Source organism: Pseudonaja textilis, chromosome 10 (genome assembly GCF_049901715.1).
Source record: "Pseudonaja textilis isolate UNSWEBS1 chromosome 10, rPseTex1.2, whole genome shotgun sequence".
Classification (NCBI taxonomy): domain Eukaryota; kingdom Metazoa; phylum Chordata; class Lepidosauria; order Squamata; family Elapidae; genus Pseudonaja; species Pseudonaja textilis.
This window is the reverse complement of record NC_141999.1, coordinates 11,865,442-11,893,033: the sequence shown is the minus strand read 5'-3', so window position 1 is coordinate 11,893,033 and position 27,592 is coordinate 11,865,442. Positions and strand designations below refer to the sequence as shown.

Genomic DNA, 27,592 nt, shown 5'->3' with positions numbered 1-27,592 from the left:
CAAACATAGTCCGTAAAAGGTCTTCAGCTAGCTACAGCAGAAGCTCCTGGTTCACCTTTCCAGGGAACATCCTTTCAAAATTACAGGAAAGCTATATTTACAGGTAGTCCTCCATATAGGAGCAGAACTGGGATGAAAATTTCCATTGCTAAGCAATGCAGTCATAAAGCGTGACACGGTATGACCCGCATCACTTAGCGATGACAATCCTGGCAGGCACTGTTCCGTTGTTAAATGAATCCAAGCCAAGCCAAGCCATTGCCGACTTGGTACCTCCCAGCCCTGAGCCTTGGGTAACGTGTCAGGCGCAAAGAAATCAGGCCCCCTTATTAAGTTCCACTTAAAATGATTTGTTGCTCATGCTACACAGGGAGTCCTTGACTTACGACCATGATGGGTTCCCCAAGCCAGACAGTTGTGAGCTTTGCCTCATTTTACAACCTTCCTTGCCACAGTGGTTAAGCAAGTCACTGCTTGCTATTGTCAGAAGTGAGTAACACGATAGTTAAGTGAACCTTGTTTTCCCATTGACCTTACTTGTCAGACATGGCAAACTCCCACAACCTCGGAACACTGCAGTGGCCATAAATAGGAACCAGTTGCCAAGGGTCTGAATTTGGATCGTGTGGCTGTGGGGATGGTGCAAGGATCAGAAGTATGAAAATAATCGTGTCACTTTTTTCAGTGCCATTATAACTTTGAAACGAATACCTGTACGCAAGAATCTAGTAACTAATGATTGTGGCTAAATTAACACTAGACAAGAGTTAATGGAATTCAAGAGGAGTTGGATTGAGACCATGCACAGGAACGTTAATGACTCCAGGCTGATTCCCGTCTTGACGCTGCCTCCAGGTTCTGTCTGTCCTGCTATATACAGTAAGCTAAAGCAATGGCTGCCAACTGGTGGGCCGGGAACCACTGGTGGTCCACAAGAAAATTTGGTGGTCTGTAGAGAAATGCCCCCCCAAAAGCAATTAATCCAGGCTGCACTGGAACACAAGGTTGTGCCACCCACATGGTCTGCCCAATCCCTGTAACTCTGGGGGCCACTTGTTAGTCCTTTCATTCAGCATCACCGTCCCTTTGAACAGTCCCTAAACAAATGGTCCTAAGTTAAGGACTACCTGTATTCTGGAATAGAAGCAGTGACTGGGTTTGTATGTCTTGCTCAACTGGAACTTATGTCACTGTTTGGGTGTTTTTAGCACGAAGCCGACTTCTCGTCCCGATAAACCCCTATTACAGAGTTTACACTGCATTCCTCTCCAGCAAAGTCCCGGCCAACAGTTCTTCAAGATACTTCCCAATTACCAACTCTTATCAGACCTGGAGAGCTGCCAGGCCAATATCCTTCAGATGCCACACTGTAGCAAATGACGCTTGGAAAGAATGCAGGAACAGATCTTCACCCAAATGAACTAACTGTTTCCTGCAAAACCCTTTTTTGCTCCTCTTTTATTCCCTATGGGAGGGGCCATTCACCATCCACCTGTGGCTTTACTCCCGAGTCGACCCTTGTTCCTTAGCTGTTCCCTTCTTCTGGCAACTCTGTGCCTGCGCACACTGGGAACAGGCTCCAGCTGTTCTTCTTCCCCACTTATCTCAGACTCTGTAGGCAGCTGGGAAATGTTGGACAGCCCTGGCCCCATCTCTGCCTCTGACACCTAGAGCACTTGTCAACAGCCTTCCCCAGACTCCAGGACTGGCCCATGTTCCTTCCCAACCACCTCACTGGCCGAATCTGCTGCCAACTCTGCTGGTGGGCCACAATCGTAGCTGTGTTTTGCTATAATTTAAACCCATCCCTAAAAGGAGGGAGGGGAGTAGGGAGATAAATATGGTCACCCTAAACCCTGTGCATGATCCTCAGCTTCCATATGCCTATCTAGCCCTCGTGACTTCTTTTCTGCTTCAGAAAGACGTTCCAGCTAGTACTAGGAAGACCCACCAGGGAAAGAGGTTATAAATGTTTGGCTCTGGTTTTGGGTGCCCTCCATCCAGCTCTTCCAATTCAGAGGTTCCATCTGTTAACTAAGCATCGGGGTTGAGATTAGCTGACTGTAAACAAGTCAATTTGGCTGCATTGTATTTCTGTATCGTCCTTACTTTTATTAGCCACCCAAAGGGTAATATGCAGAAAGGCAGGCCAGGCATTGAAAAATAGAAATAAAACAAGTAAGTAATATTTAGAGAGAGACAGATTATCCCAGAGGCTCCTGAAAGCTGGTTCAAGGAGCTCTGAAAAAGCAGGATCCACACACCTCTTTGACATTCCAAACACGCAGAGTGAGAGACAAAAGATTTCACTTCCAAATCTCACGAGGTCCCTGTCACTCCCAAGCTCCGGAATAGCTTCCCTTGGGAGTTGTATTTATCTTTCGCTCTTTCCGTCTTCAGATCAAGGCTTTTCTCCTTCAGTGAGACCTTTGGAGTTTTGTGAACAATTCTGTTTTCCTAGTTTGTCCAGATTGGCCAGGGAGATGCTGTCAGTGCCCGATGTGTAGAAGAAGAAAAAAGTGGAGTGGGGGAGAAATAGGAAACTGCAATGCATGCACGATCCCCATACAAGCAAGGCAAGCGACACATAGATAACATTCTGTTAGGCTGAGGCTATTCCTCACTTTGAAGGTCACGACTTTCTGGTCCCAGGAATTAGAACCAGGAAGCTGATCAAAATTAATCCAGCAATTTGTGTCAGTAGAGGCCACGGGAAAGGACTGCAGTAGGCAAACTAGCAAATAAGACACTGGAGCGGTCATGAGAGACTGGTGTCTGTGGAGATTCTTGGTCATCCAGGTCATGGTTGTCCCCAAAGTGCTTTTTCAAAAGGCAGCTGGGCTTTCTTTGTTTTTTTTTTTCCTTGAAGACAAACTGAACAAGCTCCTTGGAAGAGAAGTGAAACAGATTCAAGGAAAAAAAACGCAATCTGGCTGCCTTTTGAAAAAACACCTTTGGGACATTACGGACCGAGTTGGCGGTGAGCACAATTCACAGATGGGGTGATGGTTCATGGACACTGCAGAATTAAAACAATCAGAATAGAGCTGGAAGGGACCTTGGAGGTCTTCTAGACCTTTTGGACCTCAGAGACCACCAAACTCATAATTTTAAATCCCGTGGACCACTAATATGAATTTTGACGGACAGTGGCTGCAGGAAAAATGTCTGCAGGAAAATTCCCCACCCTGTTTTCCTACTGATTGATGATCCTTTATTTGGGATCGCAGGATACAGTCTCCAGCTCTGTTCTAAGGGGGAGAAAGAGAGAGAGACTTTTGGCTTCATGCAAGGAAAGCAGCACAAGCAGCAGAAGTCTTTCTTTCTCTCCCCCAAACTCCGCCAGAAATGAGTCTTTGCCGGCGCAGCCTCTTGGAGCAGGATGCCTTGTAGGGTCCTAAAGACTCCTTTCTAGTGGAGTTTAGGGGAGAAAAAGAAAGACTTTTACTGCTTTCTTTGCATGCAGCCAAAAGCAGAAGAAGAAAGAAGCAGCCTGGTGGCCAGGCGAGGCACGTGGGGCGCTTGGGGCAAGTTTCCCGCCCTCTACCCTTTCTCCCTCCCCTCATTACCTCATGTTGTTTGCAGTGCAAGTGACTTACCACGCAGCCTGGATTAATTGCTTTGGAGGTGACATTTCCCTGCGGACCACCAAAATTTTCTCACGGACCACCAGTGGTCCCCAGCCCACCAGTTGGAGACCACTAGCCTAGTCCAACCCCCTGCTGAAGCAGGAGATCCCATACCATTTACAGACAAACCTCCAGTGATGAAGCATCTACAATTTCTAAAGTTACACTGGTTAATTGTTCTCCCTATTAGGAAGTTTCTCCTTAAATTCCAGGTTGCTTCTCTCCTTGATTAGTTTCCATCCATTGCTTCTTGTTTTCTTTGGGGTGCTTTGGAAAACCAGTTGAACCCCCTTCTTCTTGGTGGCAGCTCCTCAAATACTGGTATCATGTCACCCCTAGTTCTTCTTTTCTCTAGACTGGCCTTACCCAAATCCTGCAACCGTTCTTCATGTGTTTTTAAACGATCCACTAAGATGTGCTCCAAGTGTCCCCTTTGCTTTTTTAATTTTCCCTTGTGTGTTTTTTTAATTGGGAGAGGATATGCAGAAGAAAAGGCAATGCCCCTCCTACAGTCTTAAATGGAACAGCCTAGAGCAGGGGTCTCCAACGTTGGCAACTTTAAGCCTGGCTGATTTCAACTCCCAGAATTCCTCAGCTAGCAAAGCTGTACAGGTAGTCCTCAACTTATAGCCACAACTGGCACCAGAATCCCCGTTGCTAAGCAAGGTGATTGTTACATGAGTGGGATCCATTTTTACATCCGTTTTTTTGCCCAGGTTGTTATGCAAATCACTGCAGTTGTTAAATGAATTGTGTTGGTCATTAAGCAAATCAATATTCCTACACTGACTTTGCTTGTTGGAAACTTGTAGGTAGCAAATGCTGAACACATGGTCCTGGAAAGCTGCCTTCATTGTTTGTCAAGTAATTTTATTAGATTTTACAAAGCATACACTTCACAAAACCACATAAACTAACAATTAAGAGAAACAACGAAGTGTTAAAAAGAGAGTAGGGATAGAAGTTTAAAAAGGTATTAAAGAAAAAGGGAAACACAAATATTAGAATGACACCTGACTTTTTCCAAGTATATAGAAAGAATTCTCACATTCAAAACTTAGTTGTTTAAGACTATAATAAATTGTCCATTTTCCACAAAAAAAATGGAAATCAAAGTTATTTTTTCCTCCCTTTAAATTTTTTTTAATGCTCATCAAATCCACATGACAAAATTTGATTTCTTTTCTCCAACGGAAGCAGCAACCATTGTAAATGCGTGCCGGTTGCCAAGCAACTAAAATTTGATCACATGACCATGGGCACACCATAATGGTCGTAAGAGTGAGGACTGGTTGTCGCTTTTTTTCCAGTGCTGTTGTAACTTTGAACAGTCACTAAACCAATAGAAGATGAGGACTATATATCCTACTTTAGGTCTTTGTGTATCTTTAAAAAAAAAACCCACAAAGGACAATCTGAAACTGATTTGGACATTTCCAGAAGTAATGTCTCTGTTCTTTTCTATCCATGAATATTGTTTACCATATGAATAATCATTTTAAAATATAATTCTACATAATTGTTCGGTGCATTACGCTGGCTGGCCTCCATTTCAGTGGCTGCTTGCAGTGAAGCTGTGTGTGTGTGTATGTGTGGTGTCTTAAAAATGCCCCCCTTTTGCAGCAGAGATAAAGGACCTGGTCATGTCTAGGTGTTGCTGATCTACAGCTCCCAAGGGCTTTCATCTCTGGCAGGGATGACCAAGACTTGTTGTTTTTCAACAGCATCTGTTGCTGAAAGTTACAAGTTTATCACTCCTGCTGTATGCAATGGCTCTGCTGGAAGAGAAGGGAGAATGTCTTTTTTTTTTTAAGGCAAGCACACCCACATGTTCCCTCTAAGGGTGTGTTAAAAAAAAAAAGTCAAATTAGCAGCAACCCAAGCTCCATCCATGTTTTTTGTATCAGCCCCACCCCAGTACTTCTCTCGTGTTCCTATCTTGTGGATTCACACAGATGCACCCAGCTTTAAAAAGAAAATGGCCACTTAATTATCAACAACAAAAATAGTTCAGTGTATTAGATCAGTGGCGTCAAACTCAAGCCCCGGGGGCTGGATCCGGCCCACAGGATGCTTACATCTGGCTCGTGGGGGTCACTCTGGAAACAGTGAAAGTCTGGCCTGCGGTGCCTCTGTCAGTGAAAACGGAGCTTGAGAGCGCTGTGGGCGGCCTTCTCGAACTCCGTTTTCACTGGCAGAAGGTTGCAGGAGGCCATCGCAGCTGAAAACGGAGCTCGGGAGCCCATTTTTGCTGGTAGAGGGCTCAGGTCACACAGGAGCCTCCCAACATGAGTGATGTTGAGCTGGCCATGCCCATCCCTAGCTAAGTCGTCCCCCCCCCCAGTCAAACACAACCCTGATGTGACCCTCAAGAAAATCAAGTTTGACACTCCTGTGTTAGACTGACAGTTTGAGGAGCAAAGCTTGGGCATATTCTTGGCCATGAAGTTGATTGTGTATCCTTGGGCTCTGAGGCTATCCTATCTCTCTGTGTTATTGTAAGAATGAAATGGGGAAGGAGATATATATATTAATTATACACGAACACACACAGCCTTGAGCTTTTTGGAGGAATGGGGTAAGATATATAAATAAAAGGGTAAAAATTTAGCTGTCCTTGATTAAAATTAAGCAATGCCAATGACTGTTCAAGGGGGGAAAAAAATACCAATAGGCGTGAACAGCCAACCAGCCATCTCCTAACCTAAAGAAAAGGGGACACCCTAAATAAGCATGGAAATATTTAATAGGTGCTTTTTTACTGGGTCTCTAAATTGTAGATTCCGGAGAAAGGATTTGTTGGACAAAAACACAATGAGTCTCTTGGGTTCCATGCACCAAAATGAATACTTGAGCCCTGCCAAGAGTGGGCTGTGTTTTGATCAATGTTTCTTTCTGTTTCTCACCCTCCTCCCTTCCCTTCTCTCTCTCTCTCTCTCTCTCTCTCTTTCTCTCTCAATCTCTTTCAGAGCTACTTTAGCAGCACTTTTCTCTGGAACACTTTTCAAGTTCTGTATTTAATGGAAATCAAAAACAAAACAAAAAAACCCCACCACACACACACACGCACACACACACACATATATGTATGACAAAAAAAAAAGACCCCTTTTTGTTCGCTCGTTTCTTGGTTGGTTCATTTGCTTTTTTTTTTCTAAGAAAACAAAACAAAACAAAAAAGAAAAGAGAAAAAGAAAGACAAGAAGGAGGGAAAGAAGACAGAGCTGAACAACCCCCACTCCACCCCTTTCTTTAAAAAACAAAGAGAAAGGGGAGAAAAAAGAAAATACGATGAAAAAATGAATAAACTTGCTTTCTTTGATAATGGCGGGGCGGGGGGCGAGCAGTTTTTGAAGCAGACTGTCGGGAGCTGTCTCAACCTACAGCCCAGCAAAAAGACAATCGAAAATCCTTGCAGATGCCCAAGTCAAGAGTCACAATGGAGGCTGCCATATCTGTGAGCCACCCACAACATGCAGACGAGAAACACTCCAGAAGGCAACGGACAGAAACCAAGGACATCCAGAGGGAAGGGGACATTAATTTTTGCTTTATTTTTTTTTTATGACGGGGCAGAAGGTGTTGGGGAGGGAAAACTCTGTGATCTATGAACGTCAATGAAAACTCATCAAGGAAGACTGAAGATTGGGCATTCTCTTCCCTCTTCACCTCTTCCTACCCTTCCCTTATGTCTCCCTCCTTTTTTTGCAGATTTATTTCATTCCTTTTTTTTTTCTTCTTCTTCCCAGTGGTTGGTTGGTTGGTTTGCCTTTTTTAATTTTTTTTTTTTTTTACAAAAAAAGAAAAAGAAAAAACTTTGTTGCTTAATTTCTTTGGGGAGCCCAGAAGATTTTACAAGTCTATGAATCAATCTCGGAGACCGCCACCTTCTCCCAGTAAGTAATTTTGTGACTCCAACCCTCTTTGCTTTCCTCAGCATCTTCTCCCAATTCCACGGCGGGCAGGAGGTTGATTTGTCTTCTCCGCTCGGCCACATCCCTGTCCTACCTGTTCTTCCTATCATCTCTGCTAAAAGGAGTAGAAACTTGTTGATAGATGCTCTTGTAGCCTCTGAGCAAAACTGCAGTGAAGCACTTTAAAAAACCCAATGTTGCAAAAAATAATAATAATCTAGGAACTTGTTGATTGATGCACCCTGATGCTCATAGCTTTATTACTGAAATGTTCCTTTTTGCCTTGTGCTATAGAAAAAAAACAACCCAGACACTCCTGCCTGCTTTATAGACAAACTCATTCGCTCAGTTATACATCAATTGCACAAGGAATTAAGATTTTGTGGCAGTCATCATGTGTTTTGCCATCAAGTGGTCAAACCACCCTTTGTTTCCATTTATCACTGTGGGAGCAGCCATTCCATGCCTGGTGCCCTCCCAGTTACACTAGCCAGTTTCTGCAGCCAGAACCTAGAGAGGAAATGGAGCAAACTGCTTGGGACCACCTATGTCAAACTGCACACCAGCTGGATTCGCACATTGTGCTGAGTGGTTTTTGTTTAGTTTGTTCAGGGTACGCTCGATCTGTTGAGTGAACCCAGTGCCTGTCAATTTGTAAAATCAAATGGCTTATGGGTTAACCCGATCATCATTTGAGGTTTATTCAAGCAATGCTGTTGAACCAAAATCTTGGTTTAGCATGTTATATGAAGTTTAGTTTCTGAACACCAGTGGCTCTCCGAAGTTTCAGAGGTAGCTTTACCAAAATCTACCTGAAGATGCTGTTGCACTGAACTTGGGATCTTTTGCAAGCAAACAAGATGCTCTACCACTGAAATATCCCCCCACTCAAAAATTTCCCCCCAGGTTGCGTAGATTATTGTCAGCAAAAAGTAGGGAGGTTTGTATAGGCCTATGTTAATATGGATGAAAGCACACACACACACACACACCCCACCCCCCTCCAAAAAATACATCTTGTTCATGTAATGATTCCGGCAACTGTTGTTCCTTTTCCAGCCGTCCCGTTTTATGACTTTCTTGTACTGTTGATAAAACTTGTACGCTGCCTTGAGTGTTGGGCAAATGGTCCATGGACCTTCTAGACTTAGCCGAAAGGTATTTATGTTCAATAATGCTAGGAGGGTTTAGGGACCTAATTTACACTATCTTCAGTCCCACTGGACATCAAATAAATAATCATAAAAATGATTGCAAACAATTGTTTAGTTGGTTTTTTTAATCTATGTTTTCATGAGAGATTTGGGTTTTATTTGTAGGGGTCCGCTACTTTGAGCGGCACTATTATTATTATTATTATTATTTAAAGAAATGACTGCTTGAGGAATCCCCCTTATAAGGTACTTCTGCCCGAAGTATCCTTGTTTTGCTTTAAGCTATTTTCACATGTTTCCTTAAACATTGTGGTTTGCATGGATTTGGCTGAGTAGTGTATACACACACACTCACACACACACCCCTGGTTATGATCTGTTTTAGTCCAATAAGGGAACCAAGCCAAGATCATCTGCTTGAATCTTCTTTCATTTGGGGTAGTTTTTTTTTTTAATTTTATTTTTACTGTCAACTTCCTGGAGATAACCTTGAACACTGGGCAGCATACAAAACCTGTGAGTAAATAATATGGAAAGGACTGAACGGAATGTATGTATCACAACAGTGCAGTAAAGCCCACAAAACAGAGAGGGTGTGATGCAATTCCAGATGCAACCTCAAGACCAGGATCAAAGTTTTAGCAGAGCTGATGCCTGTCTGAAGGTGCCTACAATTTATTGGGTCCCGAAGACATTTTTTTTGCTGCAGGGATGGTTGCTGACCGGGAAACTCCATTTTTCTTCCTCCTCAGTTGCCCTAGTTGAGGTGGTTGAAGGACCGCCAGTAGTCGGTCCTTCGACTCCTTCAGAATATCCACTTTAATAGAATGACTGAGCTGGAAGGGACCTTGGAGGTCTTCTAGTCCAGCCCCCTGCCCAAACAGGAGAACTTTTTCCATTTCAAATAAATGACTGTCTAGGCTCTTCTTAAAAACATCCAGTGATGGAGCGCCCACAATTTCTGGTGTCAAGCAGTTCCACTGGCTAATTGTCCTGACTATCAGGAAGTTTCTCCTGAATTCCAGGTTGCTTCTGTTCCTTGATTAGTTTCCAACCATCGTTTCTTGTCCTGCCCTCCAGTGCTTTGGAAAATAATTTGACCCCCCCATCCCGCTTCTTTATGGCAGCCCAAGTACTGGAATACTGCTATCCTACCACCCCAATTCTTCTTTTCTTTAGCCAAACCCAAATCCTGCAGCCATTCTTCATATGTTTTAGTCTCCAGGCCTTCGATCATCTTAGTTGCTCTTCTCTGAACTTTTTTTTCCAAAGTCTCAACATCTTTTTCAGATAACAGATAATCAGAGTTGGAAGGGCCCTTGTAGGTCATCTAGTCCAACCCCCTGCCCAAGCAGGAGATCCTACACCATTTCTGACAGATGGCAGTCCAGTCTCCTCTTGAAAATCTCAAGTAATGGCACTCCCACAACCTCCGAAGGCAACTTCTGTTCCATTGGTTGGTTGTTCTCACTGTCAGAAAGTTTCTCCTTATTTCCAGGTTAAATCTCTCCTTGTTCAGTTTTCATCCATTATTCCTTGTCTGGCCTTCAGGTGCTTTAGAAAACAACTTGATCCCTTCCTCTCTGTGGCAGCCCCTCAAATATTGGAAGGCTGCTATCATGTCTCCCCTGATCCTTTTCTTCACTAGACTAGCCAAGCCCAGTTCCTGTAACCGTTCTTCATATGTTTTAGTCTCAAGTCCCCTAATCATCCTGGTTGCTCTTCTCTACTTTTTTCTAGAGTCTTAAGATCTTTTTTATAGTGTGGTGACCAAACTGGGTGCAGTCCTCTAGGTGTGGCCTTACTAAGGCTTTATAGAGTGGCATTAGTATCTCCCTTGATCTCGATTGTATCCCTCTATTTTAGTAATACAGTGACCAAAATTGGTTGCAGTATGCGAACTTGGTCTAAGCTCCTTCTCAAAAAGTGGTGAAACTGTTCTCCCAGATGCTATTGCTGGAGTGTGACCATCCTCTTTGGCTCTTGGTCATGCTGGATGTGACTAATGGATGCCTAGCTCCAATCCTGCTGTTCTCCCAGGCTTGCTCCAGCAGGAGAACATCATGCAGACATATTTATACCCCTCCCAGCAAATTTATAGCATCTTTTGTTCTTTCCCAATCTCTCTCTCTAGTCACTCTGAATTCCTGTTCCACTCAGCCCCGCAGACCTTGTCCTTGTTCCATTGTTTGTGCGGTGTTGAGTTTTCTGGCTGCACTTTCCTGAGGTGTGCACCTGTGCCTTTAATCCTCTTGATTAGGTTGTTCCACCATGTGCACACACCTCCCCCCCCCTCTTCCTCCCCTCCTCTCCACCACCACCATCAGAAGGCCTTTTCCTGGAGTGCAGATGCCTGTCTGGATTTTGTCCCCTTTCCTCCTGTGTTTTTCAGCTTTAATCAGGATGTACTCAAAGCCATCAGGGGCTGGGTAATTTGGCACTAATTGCATGCCAGGTTTGTTTCTCACCAGCTTGTTCCATTTCAGAGAAGGAGCTTCTCTTTTTTTAACAATCAATCGATAATGGATTAGCATACTGAAACAGCCATATTAAAGTCACATTAAATGCTCATTTAAATCCATTCACGGGAAAGGAAGGGGGGAGGGAAAGAAGGAGAGAGGGAGGCAGATCAGCTTGGGTACTTCTTTTAATGCAGATGTACTGCGGTGGGGCCCTCCAGCTGCGTGGCACCAGCACTCTGAGCGGAAGCCCCCCATTCTGGGGGGGATGCGGGAAGGATGTAGCCTCGCATCCCGCAAAGCGTGAGGCCAGCCAGCGGTGCTCTGATAATGCTTAGCTTCTGGCCCCTGGGATGAATCCCCAATAGCTGTGCATTCAAAATAACAACATTCTGAAACGTGGGGGAAATAATTTGTTATTCAATGTCACCGCTGGGTGGGCTCAAGAGGAATTTGGGGAGGGGGGGTTGGGGGGGTACACCAGGCCCCAGCATTAATGCATTTTAGGCATCTTTTTTTTTAAAAAACTCCTCTTTGTCGTAGCTTCCCCCCCTTGAAACTGATATATTAACGGGCTGACTTTATTCTATTTTTACTGGTTCTTCATGGCCTTAGCTCTGTTTTCATGCTGGAGAGACGTTACGAGAAAGCACTGTGGGATTTTGGATCATGAGAAGCAGGACAGAAATGCAATTAATTGATGAATGAATAAATCCTGCTAACCATCACCTACTGAGTTCATGATGCTGCCTTGTTCTGAGTGAGGAGATATATTGGGTTCAGCTTGCCCAAGATTACCTATGTGCACCCTACCCCAAAATGCAGGGATTACAATATCCAGCCAACATACCAGGAGTGGCGGGCTGGGGAGGGGGTTGCATTCTGCTAACAGCCCTACTTCTTCCTTTTCTGGCAAAGTCTTCTCATCGTTGATTAATGATCCTTTCATCAGATATACCTGGCACTCCCTGACTTTGCTAGATGTCTGCTGTGCTGCTGAATTCAGCCCTTGCTGTTGAATCTGGTGTGCGCTTCACCTCTCTGGCCCCAATCAGCTTTCAGGTGAACCCAGATTCCCACTCACCCACCCACCCCAAACAAACAGAAGGAAAGGTGTGGGTACCAAAAGCTCACTTCGTTCTGCCAGTGCAGATTTAGCAGAGCTTCCTAGCAGCGGTGTCTCTGGATGGAGATCGCAAGGACCAAGGACAAGCAAACCAAGGACTATCCGAATGCAAAGCATGTTTCTGCTGATGAGCTATTTTGCCGTTTTCCCAGAATTCAGCTTCTGGAAAATTTCTTTTCCCCCCCCTGCCCCCTCCACCACATCCCTCAAGGCTGCGAAGATTGTCTAGAAGTATGTGGGCTGACTGTTGCCTATTGAAATCTCAAAGGCCAGAGGGGAAGCTGCTGACTCAGATTCCTGGTGGTCACAGAGTGGGGGATTCAGTATCTTGCATAAGTCCGTGGTCCCTTGTGGCACTAAATAAGCAAATGTGTTCCTTGTCTAATTTGCATCCTCTGTTAAGGCAACAGAATTGGCAAGTCACAGGGGATTCAGGCCAGTTCTTCCTGGCAGACTAGATATCTTTGCATAAGAGCTTTGTCTTGGGCAAATCTGTGAGCCATTTGCCTTCTCCAGGCACATTCTCAAGTGGTCCCTTCTGGACAGGACAGTACCATTCATCTGAATCCTAAAATCCATTGGCTGTAACCCCAGTCTGGTCTTTCAAAATGCTGGCTTCTTCCATGGTCCTTATCTTTTGGCCATGCTGGTTAGCACTGAGAGGTGTTGAGATTCAGATGGCAGGAGGAAGATGTGAGAGTCCCATAAGGCAGAGAAGACTGGACTGTAATTGTCTTGAATTGTCTTCATTCCTCATTCCATCTTTCCCTACCTCTGCATGCCTGATGGGAAACTAGAGGTCATCAGAATCTTAACAGGGAGGAACTTGAGGAAAAACTGGATCCTTGCAGCCCACAGCTGGTGTTCTTTTTCCTTTCGAGGCTTCCATAATTGTCTCCAGACATCTAGAAATCACTCACATTTGTGCTGCAAAGGCCACCAGTATGTGCACTCTGCAAAGTTTGCCCTTCATCTTTCCTGTAGATCTCAACCTATTTATGCCACAAAACCTCCCGCCAAGTCTGATAAAGGAACCATCTTTATTAATGTCCAATTAGGAACTTGGAGTTATTTTTACCTACTGATTGTTCTTAACTCATGGGTATGGCGATCGCATACATGCACGCTCCAGAATATCAGAAGTCTCTTAGGCAGATTCCCTTCCACTTCTCTCTAACCCGTTTTTTGTTCTTTTGCTTGATTTCTCCTCTTGACCCAAGAGAGACAACAAGTCAGGGAGAGCTGGAAAGCACCTGCCTGAAACTCAAGAGAGCCTCAGTCAGTCAATGTAAGGCAAATGAGCAGTCATAGTTGCTGGGGTTATCCAGCATGTTAAGCCATCATTTTTAGGGGTTGGGCATAGGGTGCCATGTGAATCCAGCCAGATAATGGCCCTGTATCAGTAGTAAAAGTGAGGGTGAAGTGTTCTGGTAAAGCAAGATGTAGTTTGGATTTGGCTTAATGTATGACATAAATTTACCTATTAGCATTTGTAAAATGTATTTTATGGCTTAGTATATGGTGCAGAACCACCAGAGTGATCTATTCAACAAGCCATAATCAAGCAAAGCATGATTCACAGCAATGTACAAATCTAACCAGAATGCCTTTGGTTAGCTCTGGGTGAAGAGCAAAGAGAGACAGCTATTGGCATCCTTGGTCTGGTCAAGACAATTATTTACTTACTGAGTCCAACCCACATAAATGTTTATCACCATCTGTTTTGTTGACTGAAAGAGGTAAAGAATGTGCCCAGAAAGGGGAGCAGAATGTATGCCTTCCAAAGAGCATATGAATTAGGAGAGTGTTTCCCAACCTTACCATTTTAAGAAAGGTGGACTTCAACTCCCAGAATGTCCCAGCCAGGCTGGGGTATTCTGGGAGTTGAAGTCCACACATCTTAAAATGGCTGAAGTTGGGAAACACTGGATTAAGGGGAAAGCTGTACTAAGCCATAATGTGGCTTTCTTGGTTGTGAATTAGCATGCTGGGTGAACCAAGCTCCAGTAACTTGTAAACTGTACATGATGGCTCCTTACAAGGTGCAGCTGAGGGTAATACAAATCTGGTTTATAGTGGAAGCTACCTGAGACAGTTATCTTAGTTTTGTGGAGAGTTCAAAGCCAGTGGGAGGGGCTCCTGTCTCCACAGGTAGCAAAAGGCTCAGGACTAGGAAGCCAAATACAAAAGATCTAGGCATCTTGCCAAGGTATGGGAGTTGGCAGGAGTCCATAAATACTGATCTCAAAATCCAATCCAGAAGTCAGATTGCTGAGTTCAGCCTCAGCACATCATTCTAACTGTGGCTTCCTGGGAAAACTGCAAAAAGGGTATTCAAAGGGCTTTATACATTGCACTAAGCCGTGTTCTAATTCGACGGAGTTAAATTAACCACAGTTGGCTGTGATTATACAATATGCAAAGCTGTAAACCAAGGTTTAGGAACCACCACCTCTTGTTTCATTAACAACACTAATTAGTAGAAAAGCAAACCATATTACAACAATGCAGCAAACCATATTGCAACAATGAAGGGTTTTCATGATCTGAGAGGCCCTTCATATATGTCAACAAACTACTAGAATTTTAGCCAGCATGACTACTGTTAAGGCAGGGGTCTTCAAACTCAACAGCTTTAAGACGTGTGGACTTCAACTCCCAGAGTTCCTCCTCTGGTCATGTTAGCTCAGGAATTCTGGGAGTTGAAGTTCACAAGTCCTAAACTTGCCAAGTTTGAAGGCTCTTATGTTAAGGGCACCCAACGTGGAGAAAACCTGTTTAGCACGAAAAGAAGAACCTAATTTATATAAGTTTCTCATCATCGGGGCCCCTTTCTCCATCCCTTCTGTGAGGCAGATTGTCTGGTAACAGAACCATATGATGGCCATGCTTTTACTGGTCTCTTCTATATGCAGCTCATTCATCTTGAGTGTAGAGTGTGATCGCCAAGCCATCATCTACATCAGGGGTGTCCAACCGTGGCAACTTTAAGACGTGTGGACTTCAACTCCCAGAGTTCCTCAGCCAGCAAAGCTGGCTGAGGGACTCTGGGAGTTGAAGTCCACACGTCTTAAAGTTGCCACGGTTGGACACCCCTGATCTACATCTTCTTTCCAGGCCTTGGGCCTGCTTAAGATCCAGAAGGTTTGAAATGGTAGCGTGGGTAATCTAAGTTGGGAAAAGGGGCTTCCGTGTCTTCCCAGAACATTATCAAGGAAGCCATTCCTCCTGTCGCTGCCTACTGGCATCCATTTTGATGCCACTTCTAAACCTCTTGCTCTCCCAACACATACCTTTTGCAGCTCTCCCATGTTAATTAAGCTGAACAAAGCTGTCCTCCGTCACAGTCTCTATGACAACTGATCCCTCCGTTCTCATCCTTTGACTCCCTAGGATGCCTGTCACTCTGCTGCTTCTGCCTGAGGGCCTCCATCATTTTTCACAGGAGGGTTAAGTCCTCCATGCCTCTGCATTTTTATGCCTCCTGATCCCCACGTGGCTGGCCTCATAAAACTACAAAGTCTGTGGAGCCTGAAAGACCTCTTGTCCGCTTCTGCTTAGACTGCAAGGCCTACTGTAGTACAACTAGGGCTACGCGTTGATTCTGTCCCACAATTGCTTGGGTTACCTGATAGGTTAAACCATCAACCCCTTAAAAGAAAAGTAAATTCTGGCGTTCGCATTATATGCAATGTCCAAACAGCTACCATCAATTTTACTGTTTGTTGGGATTTTATTTTTTTTAATTTGTTGATCTTGCAGAATTTCTACCTCCCCTTGGTTCTGCAGTTCCACACATTCTGGGTGGCTCAAATCAATTAACACAACAGACATCTTCAAAGCAGCACAACAAGTCGTGGGGGGAGGGGGGACGACTGATCATGCATTGGACTTTAAATGCACAATCGGTCTTCCTGCTTATGGAATGCAGGGGTCTTCAAACTTGACAGCTTTAAGACTCGTGGACTTCAACTCGCAGAATTCCTCCTCCAGTCATGTTAGCTCAGGAATTCTGGGAGTTGAAGTCCACGAGTCTTGAAGACCCTTGATGTAAATGGAACCAACTGGACTTCAGATGGTATTCTAGTAATGGATCCACACAGAAAAGACCTCTCCAAAGTCTCCTGCTTCTCCAACGTCCCAAGGGAAGGGATTTAAACCACCACCTACCAGGTGGAACAGGCTCTGTTTAGAGCAGGGGTCTCCAACCTTGACAACTTTAAGCCTGGTGGACTTCAACTCCCAGAGTTCCCCAGCCAGTCATGTTAGCTCAGGAATTCTGGGAGTTGAAGTCCTCCAGGCTTAAAGTTGCCAAGGTTGGAGACCTCTGGTTTAGAGAAAGTTGCCCTGTGGATAGTCTGGACCCAAGCTTTATAAGTCACAACCAACACTTCAGTTGTATCCAGAATCATACTGGCCAGTAATGCAGGTGTACTGATGCTAAAACAGATTGCAGTCTATAGCAGCTAAATGTAGTCTTCAAGGGTCTCTTAAGCAGAGTCCATTGTAGTAATCCAACTTTGACATAACAGCAGCAGAAGTGACTCCTAGTCTCAAAAGGAGAGACTTGGTTTCTAGGTTTTCGATGACAGATTGGAACCACAGGTAACCCTCAACTTACAACCACAATCGAGCCCAACGTTTATGTTGCTAAGTGAGAAATTGGATAAGTGAGTTTTGCCCTGTTTTATGACCTTTTTTGCCATGTTTGTTAAGTGGATCACTGCAGTAGTTAAATGAGTAACACGGTCGTTAAGTGAATCTGGTTTCCCCATTGACTTTGCTTGTCAGACGGTTGCAAAAGGGGATCCCATGACCCCCCTGAGACACTGCAACCGTCATAAATATGAGTCAGTTGCCTAGTGCCCGAATGTAAATTATGTGACCGTGGGAATGCTACAACGGTCATAAGATTGAAAAACGATCATGTCCCTTTTTTCAGTGTCATTGTAACTTCAAATGGTCACTAAATGAACTGTTGTAAGTTGAGGACTACCTGTATAAACTACAAAACCATGGTTGTCCCCAAAGTCCCTTTTCAAGAGACAATGGGACTTTCTGGGTTTTTTGAAGACACTCCATTTATACAAGACACTTCTTCAACAAAACCATGGTTTTTTAGCCTAATCTAGTATGTTGTAGAAACCCTGCATGGAATATTTCTCTGAAGACAAATTTACATGCTGTCTTTCTCAGCTTGTTTGTATGCTGCCAGTTCCCCAAAGCTCTAAGTCAGCAGGCTCAGTATTCTCATAAAGCTGAAAAACTATATTGGTACCAGTGGCAAAGAGTAGAGTAAAATATGATGTGGTTTATGTTTGGCTTAGTGTGTTGTATGAAACCAGTGATGGCTTATTCACTAAGCTACAGTTAAAGAAACCGTAACTCAGTGCAATGTGTGAACCCAGCCAAAATACCTTTCACTACCAGTTGTTGGACAAGAAAATCACCGTCATGCTCCTTGTAGGCTTCACAAAGGCCTGATCCAGGCAAGTTTGTGTTTTCTTGATTTCATGCACCGCACCAGGAAGGTGCCAAGTTCAAGAAAAGCAGTGCAGTTAAGATACTTTAGCGACACTTGCAAAATTAGTTTGATAGTAAGTTTTTGAGACCTTTTGCCATTAACTCACCCAAACATGTAATGTCTTGGGGAGAAAAGTTTTCCTGTCTTCCAAAAGCTACTTTACAGCGTCGTATCCTGAGCCATAGTGGTGCAGTGGTTAGAATGCAGTATTGCAGGCTAATCCACTGCTCACTGCCAGGAGTTCAACTGTGACTGGCTCAGGGTTGACTCAGCTTTCCATCCTTCTGAGGTTGGTAAAAGGAGGACCCAGGTTGTTGGGGGGGCGATATGCTGAATCTATAAATTGCTTAGAGAAGGCTATAAAGCACCATGAAACAGTATATAAGTCTTAAGTGCTATTGCTATCACCCCAAATCCAATTTGTCTTCCCTCTGGCCTTAAGTTTTTCTTCTAGACCAGAAGAATGCCCCCATTTCATGATCCACCCAGAGCTGATCAGGTCTATTGTCTTCAGTGCATTTTAGGGCCATGCAAGATTTCAAATTGGGGATTTTGCTCGAACCCACTGTGACCAATCATCGGAATGGAACTCACTTTCCAAATCGGACTGGAAAGCTAAAATGACCTGGGTGCCTCTGAATCACTCAGACACTGCAGAAAAGCTTTTGTGCCTGTGAAAAAGAAACTTTTCTCCCTTCATATTGCTTGTGAATATTGAGCCAGTTTGATGTTGCAAGTTGTATTGATGAGGAATATTGAGCCAGCTTGATTTTTCAAGTTGATTTGGACTGAAATTAATCCATGTACCTCCGTTTTACCATTTATAGACAGAGGAGTGAACTTCCAACGCTTATAGGTAAAACTTCAGAAACCATGTGGATACCAAGATTTTGAGCCCTAGATGGGAGGAACACAGGCTGCAGGCAATATACTCTAGAGTAGGGTTCTTCAACCTTGGCAACTTTAAGACTTGTGGAATTGGGAGTTGAAGTCCACAAGTCTTAAAGTTGCCAAGTTTGGAGACTCCTGCTCTACAGCCGTGTTTCTCAACCTCAGCCACTTTAAGACGCAAGGACTTCAAGTCCCAGAAAGAAGCATGACTGGCTGGGGAATTCTGGGAGTTGAAGTCCACAGGTCTTAAAGTGGCTGAGGTTGGGAAACACTGCTCTAGAGAGTGTTTCTCAACCTTGGCCACTTGAAGATGTGTGTGAACACTAATTCTTACTGGTTTGGGAGTCGGAAATCCACACATCTTCAAGAGACCAAGGTTGAGAAGCATCGCTCTTTTGGTCACCCACAGCTGTTTATATAAGATGAGCAGCTATACAAACGTTTTCAATTAAGTAAATAAATCGAAAGCCGCTTTGCATTTCAACCCGAGTTTGGAAAAAAGCAGGACGTTCTTGTTATTTGTCCACTATTCTGCGTCCCTTATTTGCATTATCCAGCTGTGGTTCTTCTCCCCCCCTTAGGCTGTTCTCCAGCTATTACCATCTGCCTCCATTTCACTTGGTAAACTTTCTTTGTTTCTATCCTCAGTTTCTGTTACCCAAACGAAGAAGATTTCCTGTCTGCTCACCACCCTTGTTATAAGCATGCAACAGACCGGCTCCTTATGGCCCGTTTCTTTGCTGGAATGGGGTGGGAGACGAGGAGAGATCGACCAGGGAAGATCACCATCATCACCACCACCACCGACCAAGAGATTCCAGCGAAATCACGGAAGACTTGCATCGCCTTTTGGGGCGCTCTCCCCACGCTCTCTGTGTGGCTCCAACTCCTCTGTTACTGCTCTTCTCTGCCCCCTTAGTGCCGGATGGATCTGACTGGGAGAAGCTCGCAAGGTTTCTCCATCGGAAAGCAACCAGGGAGGGTTGAGGGAAACAGGCCTTTTCTATCTGCACAAAACCAGCAATTGTAAATACTTTTCAAAAATGTAAAAAAAAGAAAAGAAAAATTACAAAAGAGCAAACACCATGAAGATGTATACTCCCATACATTACACACACACACATACACGCACACACTCATTCAAAATCTGAAATGTTCTGAAGACAAAACAAAAAATAATAATAATGGAGAGAAGGAAAGAAGAAAAAAAAAAGGAGGCCAGAGAGTCAAAGCAGGAGAGAAGCTAATTGTGTCGGATATGCACTGAGAAATCTATTTGCAGATTGACAAAAAAAAAAGTAACAAGAACCTATTTATTGTATATAATGTTTTATTATAAATCGTGAATTGTATATTGCATCTGTACATCTGCTGTGGTTTTGTGATGTGCAAATTTCAGCATGGGTTTCATTGAGGTTTTCAGTTGCTTTTCTATTGTTTTGGGGAGTTTAAAAAAAAAAAATATTTTGTTTTGGGTTGTTTTTTGTTTCGTTTTGGCAGGACACACCCAAAGACCCGAGTTTGTATTAAAAAAAAAAAAACTAGGGAAAAAAAATAGACAAGCTAACACACCCTTTCGTTGAGGAAGGGAGGGGGAGAGGGAGGGAGGGAAGGGGAGCAAAACTTTTCTGAGTTCTCATTGGCCACCTGTAAGCCCAAATGAGTACAGTAATCCTTCCTCCGCGTGCGCCCTTTTATGCCAGTGCTGAGCTCAGGGTGGTGTGTGCGTGCGCGTGTACGCATGCGTGCGACTCTTCCCCCCCCCCCACGCCCCTTCCCTCCCCCCCCGCCTTTTGTCCTGCTCTCTATTCCCTCCTTTTCCTGTTTTTTGGAAACTTCCGTACAGCTTTGTGGATCGTGCAGAAAAAAAAAAGAGAAAAAAAGGAAAAAAAACCCACCCCATCCTGTGTTGTCCATTTGTGCATCTAAATATACCAGCCTTGGTAGTTGCTTGGAGACGAACACACTCAAATCCTCCGGATTGGCACCATCTGAGCCGCTGCTGCTGCTGCTGCTGCTTGCTTTGATTCCTCTCCCTGCCGCCCCGCCCCACCCCCCAAAAAATCCGTCTTCGTCCACCCCCCGAATTCCCCCTCCCACCACCACCACTCCTCTTTTTTTTTTCTTCTTCTTTCTTCTTTTCCTGCTCCCTCTCCCGCACCCCCAATTGGTCTTTTTGTGTATTTAGGAAGGAATTTTTAATAGACACTTTTTTATATTAAAAGAAACCTATATATTGAGTGACGAGGTTGCCTCGCGTGCTTCTGTTAGCCGTTTTGAATGGATGCTGCTTGGGGAAGATGCGGGGTGGGTTGGGGGGCGGAGAGATGATTTCGGGAAGGGAAAGGGGGAGGGGAAGACGGCTTGGCTGGGCGGGGTCCGCTCTTGGCTGCGCCCCGCAAACGGCTGCAGGGGATGGAGGCTGGGGCGGGGCGGGGCGGGGGGTTGGACTAGATGACCTATAGGATCCCTTCCAACTCTTTGTCAACTGCTCGGTGCTCGCAAGCCGGGAGACCAAAAACCCCGTTGAGTTCGCAAACCAGGCCAGCGCCGCCAGGTGTGTGAATGCAGGCAGCGGCATCCTTAAGACACGTGGTGGGGCGGCCGGACTTAGAGAAGGGGGGTAGCCGGAGCTGAGATTTGGGCTGCTTTGCAAGCCAAGCGACCCCTGAAAAGCAAAGCCTTTCTTTTTCCCGTCCACGTTCCTGCTCCAAAGCAGGGATGTCCAACCTTGGCTACTTTTAAGCCTTGGAGGAACTTCCAACTCCCACTGGGGAATTCTGGGAGTTGAAGTCTTCCGGGCTTAAAGTAGCCAAGGTTGGAGACCCCTGCTCCAAAGCACCCGACCCTTCCATTAGCAAAGCGCTGGCTGGTTTGCTCCCCGCACTCCTTTTCCTCTTTCCCTTTCGGCCTCTCAAGTCTGGCGGGGCGGGTGAGATTAATCTGGAGCCGCCTTTTCAAAAGCGAGCGCCGCCTTCTTGACGGCGCTGCCTCCGGCTGCCGGACGAGCTACCCTGCCAAAGGGAAAGCCGAGGGCGCTGCCAAATAAATGTCCCACGCTTCCCCCTCTCCACTCCACTCCACTCCACTCCAGGCGGGTCTCTGGGTGAAGCAGCTGAAGGCGAGAACGCGGCGTGGATCCGAAGCGGAGTCTTCTCCCCCCCCCCGCAACTTTCTGCTGGCGCGTGAAGAAAGCGAGTTGGGGGACTTGCATTGTGTCGTGGAGGGTGGGGGCTCTTGCTTTAACAGATAATCAGAGCTGGAAGGGACTTTGTAGGTCACCTAGTCACCTAGTCTAACCCACCCACCCCACAAGCAGGAGACCCTACACCATTTCTGAGTCCAGTCTCTTCTTGAAAGCCTCCAGTGATGAAGCTCCGCAACTTCTGAAGGCAACTTCTGTTCCATGGGTTGATCGTTCTCACTGTCAGAAAAAATATCTTTATTTCCAGGTTAAATCTCTCCTTGATCAATTTCCATCCATTATTCCTTGTCTGGCCTTCGGGTGCTTTGGAAAATAGCTTGACCCCCTTCTCCTCTCTGTGGCAGCCCCTCAAATATTGGAAGACTGCTATCATGTCTCCCCTGGTCCTTCTCTTCCCTAGACTAGCCATGTCCAGTTCCTGTAACTGCTTTAAAATGCTTTCTCAGATCAAGTGGAGAGTCACTCATCACTGCTGTCCCCCTCCCCATCCCCAGGAAGAGGGGGGCAGCTGTTAAGTGTGCACAGCACAACCCAATTCTTCCACATCCCTGAACTGGCACATTCCTTCATCTTCCCCACTGTTGGCCGCCAGAAAAAGCGCTCAGGCGTGTATGGTGGGGTGGGGTTAGAGGCGTTAACCCTCAGGCTATGCTAACACCACCACCCCAAATCTCAATCCTGGCTTGTATTCACACAACATGCTTAACCCGATTACTGATTAAGGTAACTCTATTGGACAATGTACCAAAATCATAAAATCATAGAATGGTCTCTTTGGGCACAATATGCAATGCTGCAAAAAACGGTAAACAATTCAGGATGTTGGGCAAAAAGTAGCCAGGTTTGCAACTGATCTTCTTTAGATGCATTTCAGGAACATCTGGGTTTATTCCCAAGCTCCCCCTAAAATGTGACACAGAACCAGCCAGAGTGGAATACAGGCCATACCTCTAAGCCAGGGGTCCCCAAACTTAGTAACTTTAAAGACTTATGGACTTCAACTCCCAGAATTCCTCCTCCAGTCATTGTTAGCTCAGGAATTCTGGGAGTTGAAGTCCACAAGTCTTAAAGTTGCCAAGTTTGGAGACCTTTGCTCTAAGCTGTGGTGGTTCTATGCCGTTGAATGTTGCATAAATGTTTCAAACTTTTTTTTAAAAAAAGCTTTTCTAGGCTTCACCCCCAAGGAGAAAATATTCCTGATTGTCCCACTACCCTTTCAATGACAGTAATAGGACTAGGATATCTGGATGCAAAACTCTAGACCACCTATAGATCAGTGGTGGGACTCAAAATTTTTTACTACCGGTTCTGTGGGCATGGCGTGGATTGGTGGGCATGGCAGGGGAAGGATACTGCAAAATCTCCATTCCCTCCCCACCCCATTAACCTGCTTTCCAGCTCCGTTCTCCTGTGCAGGGCAACAAAAGAAGACCCAACCGATCAGCTGGGACTCGGGAGGCAGAGAATAGATGGGAGCATGTGTCAGAGTCAGAGATGGGATTTGCCGGTTCTCCGAATTACTAAAATTTTCCACTACTAGTTCTCCAGAATGGATCAGAACCTGCTGAATACCCACCTCTGCTATAGATGTCAGTAAAGGTACTGTAGATATCTGCCTCTCGTTGCTGCCATCTAGTGGTGATGCAGAGCACTGCAGCCCAAACGTGCTGAGCTGCATGTTGGCTTGTCTTTTGAGAGCATTTGGATAAGTCTTTGTCTACATCAGGACCGAGGCTCTTGTCAACTGATGATACTGATGATCTTTCAGGCCTTTGTAAAAAAAAAAAAAGCCCAGCGGTGTCCATGGTTTGCTCTCATTCTCTAAATCTCTGTCTTCCTTTCTTTTCTTGCTTGAATCATTGATTAAGGCAGATCACTTCCCCTGAAAGGATTTTGAAGGTTCCTTAAAGCTGCCGCAACAGAACCATCTCATTCATTGGGCTGTTTCCAAACGCCTGCCTGTTTCTGCGTGAGCTGGCTCGCTCCCTTTGTAGGCCTGAGTGCCAGGCAGAAAAAAAAAAAAATCATCCTTTTTTCCCCCCCTACTGGTTCTCATCTAATATGATGAAAGAGAAGCGGCCTTAGAAACTCTTCCAAGTTGGAATTTCAGAAGAATTATCACGAGTTGAGGAGGCTGCCTTACCGTGACTTAGAAACAAGATGGCCGAAGTCAGAGGCCTTGAATGGAGATGTCCTGTCTTTCACAAGTATAGTTGTGGTTCCCAGCGAGGGGCCGCCATCTCTGCCTTCCCACATTTCCTTTCGCTCCCAGGATAGATTCTTCCTATTGCACTTTTTTCCCCTTAGCAGTATTATGGTCCCCTCTTGAAAAGGCAGCGTTGCCCTTGAAGAATGGCAGGGCTCTTCCTCCTGGAGAGACACGGTTTAGTTTAGTTTACTTTATTGTCATTGCACCTCGTACAACGAAATTAAATACCATCTTCAGTATACATTATGACTATGAAAATAAACACACACATCCTTCACATTCTATACATTGAATTGAAAACCCCTGATATTGCATTCATATTGCACTATACTGTAGAATTCAAAAGAGTTACTGCCCTGGGATAGAAGCTGTTTTTCAGCCTATTTGTCCTTGTTTTTATTATCCTGTACCGTCTGCCAGATGGTAATAGTTAAAAAAAAGGGTGCCCAGGATGAGATGGATCTTTGAGAATGTTTTGAACTTTCTTAAAGCAGCGGGAGCTGTAAAGCTCTTCCAAAGAAGCGAGAGCAGAGGTGGTATTCAGGGTATTCAGCAGGTTCTGACCAGTTCTGGAGAACCGGTTGCGGAAATTTTGAGTAGTTTGGAGAACCAGCAAATACCACTCCTGACTGGAGATTTTACAGTACCTTTCTCCTACCATGCCCACCAAGCCACACCCACAGAACCAGTAGTAAAAAAAAAATTGAATCCCACCACTGGGGGAGAGGGCAACCCATGATCTTCTGGGCAATGACGTTAAACCCTCTGGAGCGCTGTCCTATCTGCCACTCTGCAATTGGCAAACCATACACAGAGGAGAAATTATTCGTCCCGCTCCGTTGCCCACATATCTGGTGGAGAATTTCCAAAGGCCACCTGTGCCCTGGCCTATTTAAGTCAAGTGTCACAAATCCCAGGGTCGGGGGTGGGTGGGGGGAGAGCCAAGGTCAGTCCTCTCTAATTCAGGGGACCTGATAGCATTGGGGTGGACATAAAATATGGCCGGCTGCTGTTATTGGGGTCAGCAGTGAAGAGTGACGGATCTGGCATGTTGCACAGAGGACAAAGCTTCCTTCTTTTAATTTCCAGCCTCAAAAATAGAATGGAGGCCTCTGGGGAAAAAAAACCACCACCACCACTCAGGCTTCAGCAGAACTCCACGGGGGAATATGCGCCATAAGCCATAATCGCAGAGGAGTTACCCCAGGCTCCTTGTCATGCTGTATAAACTCGGCGCTAAGAGGGTGTAGGTGGGGATTTGTAGAAAGTGGAAGGCTCGGTAATGAATGCAGAGCTAACTCCCTGGGTACGGCATTCTTCAAAGGGTGGGAGGGGTGCTTGGTTCTCCCCGCTCCCCTCCCCCATCGCCGTGCAGGAAGGGTCACAGACCTGTGCCAAGCCAACTAGAAAAACTTTCCCAAGTTATGTTGCAAGGCCCGGCATGCTTGTTTAAATCCAGCCGCCTCCCCTCGGTGTGCATACCAGCGTAGGGAGGGGTGAGAATGCTGCCTTGATGGTTTTAAAAATAAGACCTTGCCAGACTTTGCAGATTTCTTCATAAATTGGGCCAGTAAGAATAATCTGAAGGTGAGGAATTCAAACTCGGCTTAGCAAGCAGGGGAGACGGGGTATGGTAGTGATGAATGTTTACTTTGTAAATCAGGGGATTGGACTCATCGCCTTCCTAATATTTCTGCATTTATTCCGAGTTGAATTAGAGTCTTCTTCTTTAGGCACCTGGCCCTCTGTAAAGTCTGCCTGTGAAATTTGGCACCTTTCATATTTCTTTCTAAATGAGGCATGGAAAACAAGAAAAACACATAAACAGTGTTTGGACCTGCCCAATGCTGGGAAAAAAAGGGAAGTGGTGGTTCAGTGGCTAAGAGGCTGAGCTTGTCGATCAGAAAGGTCAGCGGTTCGGCAGTTCGAATCCCTAGCACCACGTAACAGAATGAGCTCCCGTTACTTGTCCCAGCTTATGCCAACCTAGCAGTTTGAAAGCATGTGCAAGTAGAAAAATAGGGACCCCTTTGGTGGGAAGGTAACAGCGTTCCGTGCACCTTCAGCGTTTAGTCATGCTAGCCACATGACCATGGAGACGTCTTTGGACAGCGCTGGCTCTATGGCTTTGTAGCAGAGATGAGCACCGCCCCCTAGAGCCGGAAACAACTAGCACGTATGTGTGAGGGGAACTTTTACCTTTACCTAATGCTGGAAATGATAACTAAGCAGGTATTTTACTCCTCTGCTATTATATGCCCAGTTGCTTTTCTGAACTCCCGATCTGAATTAGATGCAGCAAGCGTAGGCCCCGAGCGATGGGATATCTTTTAAATGGGGCATCTGTTGGGATGCTGTGAGATCAGCACACAGGCTGGGCATACAGGATCTTGGTGAGGTCAGGAGTCCACTGAGCCTTATTCTCCTATTGTTGAAAATGGATTACATATAAAAGTGTGTTTATTTTACTGGCTTCCAAATCCAGGAAATCTTCAAATCCCTTCTGAGTGAAGTCTGCTTTTGCTTCGCTGATGTTTGACATGAAGGTGTCACTCAGCGGTGGGATTCAAAAATATCTTACTACCAGTTCTGTGGGCGTGGCTTTGGTGGGCGTGGCAGGGGAAGGATACTGCAAAATCCCCATTCCCTCCCCACCCCACTAACCTGCTTTCCAGCTCCATTCTCCTGTGCAGGGCAACCAAAGAAGACCCAGCCAATCAGCTGGGACTCGGGAAGCAGAGAATAGATGGGGGCGGGGCCAGTCAGAGGTGGCATTTGCCGGTTTTCCAAACTACTCAAAATTTCCGCTACCAGTTCTCCAGAACTACCTGTTCTGTTGAAGACTACCTGTCCTGTCCTCTTACAGACCCAAATCAGGAATGAGAGAGGCTCTTAAGTTGAAGGCAAGTGGCACCACTTACCTTCAACTTAAGAGATTCTCCTCTTCCTGATTTGGGTCTGTAAGAGGACAGAACAGGTAGTCCTCAACTTACAACCATTTGCTTAGTGACCAAAGTTTCAGTGTCACTGAAAAAGCAGGAGTTCTACTTAACAACCATCATAGCATGTCATCTGAGGAAAATTCAGGCAACCGGCATGTATTTATGAGGGTTGCAGCACTTCAGGGTGACCTTCCCAGCCAGCTTCTGACCAGCATAGTCAATGAGGGAAACTTAACGGCCATGTGATCACTGCAGTAATTTGTTTAACAACTGTGGCAAGGTTACTGCAAATCAGGGGCTGCTGACCCTGAACTGGCTCGCTTAGCGACAAAAATTTTGGTCCCGATTGTGGGCATAAGTCAGGGACTACCAGTATCCCCGTTACTCAACTTCATTAACATTCCTGTCAGAGGCAGCAAGGATTAGCTATGCAAAATTCTGGAAAAAATGGGAATACCCCATCAGATGAGGAGATAATCAGGAAAATCCTAGAGTGTGCTGAGATGGACAGATCAACTTTAAAAAGAAAAGAAAAAGAA

General features: G+C 45.3%; 1 protein-coding gene across 8 annotated transcripts in view; it reads left to right on the top strand.

Moving 5' to 3' along the window:
* AHDC1 (AT-hook DNA binding motif containing 1) overlaps nt 1-20,942 on the top strand; it is a 261,817-nt gene extending 240,875 nt beyond the window's left edge. For 6 of the 8 annotated variants that reach the window (XR_015744779.1, XR_015744778.1, XR_015744780.1 and 3 more), the window contains 2 exons: nt 6,599-7,525; nt 19,346-20,942. The gene's annotated coding sequence lies outside the window, so the exon portion shown is untranslated. The remainder of the gene's footprint in view (nt 1-6,598; nt 7,526-19,345) is intronic. The other 2 variants (XM_087939720.1, XM_087939722.1) reach the window with 1 other exon arrangement.
* The last annotated feature ends 6,650 nt before the right edge of the window (nt 20,943-27,592 follow it).